The sequence below is a fragment of the Nanorana parkeri genome, unplaced genomic scaffold (assembly GCF_000935625.1).
Source record: "Nanorana parkeri isolate BGI_ZX_2015 unplaced genomic scaffold, ASM93562v1 scaffold3776, whole genome shotgun sequence".
Lineage (NCBI taxonomy): Eukaryota > Metazoa > Chordata > Amphibia > Anura > Dicroglossidae > Nanorana > Nanorana parkeri.
This window is the reverse complement of record NW_017310044.1, coordinates 9,146-9,970: the sequence shown is the minus strand read 5'-3', so window position 1 is coordinate 9,970 and position 825 is coordinate 9,146.

Below are 825 nucleotides of genomic sequence, written 5' to 3'. Positions count from 1 at the left end.
GGCAAGTCCTTTATCTAAATACTTTGTGCTAGAAGGTGACATAGGCGATGGCGGTGATAATGATTCCGGGACAGTCTCTGCACATTGTCATCAGGACCACCAAGACAACCACTGATGGTCAGAGAAAACATTCACCCAACATTCACCCCCCCATCATCAGACAATATCTGTGATCATCATAAACATGATGATGAGGATGATGATGATGAGGAGGAGGATGATGAGGATGATGATGATGAAGTCTCCTCCTTGGGTCGTCCTCGTGTTATACAACCAGCAGTCAGTAAAGTTTCGGGTTGTCAGTAAATAGGGACAGTGTCAGGAAAGATAATATTTACTGAACCTTACCGTAGAAGAGATCCCCTCCGGAGCCCCCGCCACCGGGGAAGGTGCAACGCTGCCTCCTGCTGCCCATCACTGGTATTGCACTTTCCAGATTTCTCGGATTACTGACTGAGGTCCAGAACATCACTGGTACCAGCAGAACCAGAACTAGAGAACTTCTTATGCTGAGTGGGGAAGAACCAGAGCCCTGTTCTATGCCAGGCCGTACCAGAGTCCTATTCTATGCCAGGCCGTACCAGAGCCCTATTCTATGCCAGGCAGTACCAGAGCCCTATTCTATGCCAGGCAGTACCAGAGTCCTATTCTATGCCAGGCAGTACCAGAGCCCTATTCTATGCCAGGCCGTACCAGAGTCCTATTCTATGCCAGGCCGTACCAGAGCCCTATTCTATGCCAGGCTGTACCAGAGCCCTATTCTATGCCAGGCCGTACCAGAGCCCTATTCTATGCCAGGCCGTACCAGAGCCCTATTCTATGCCA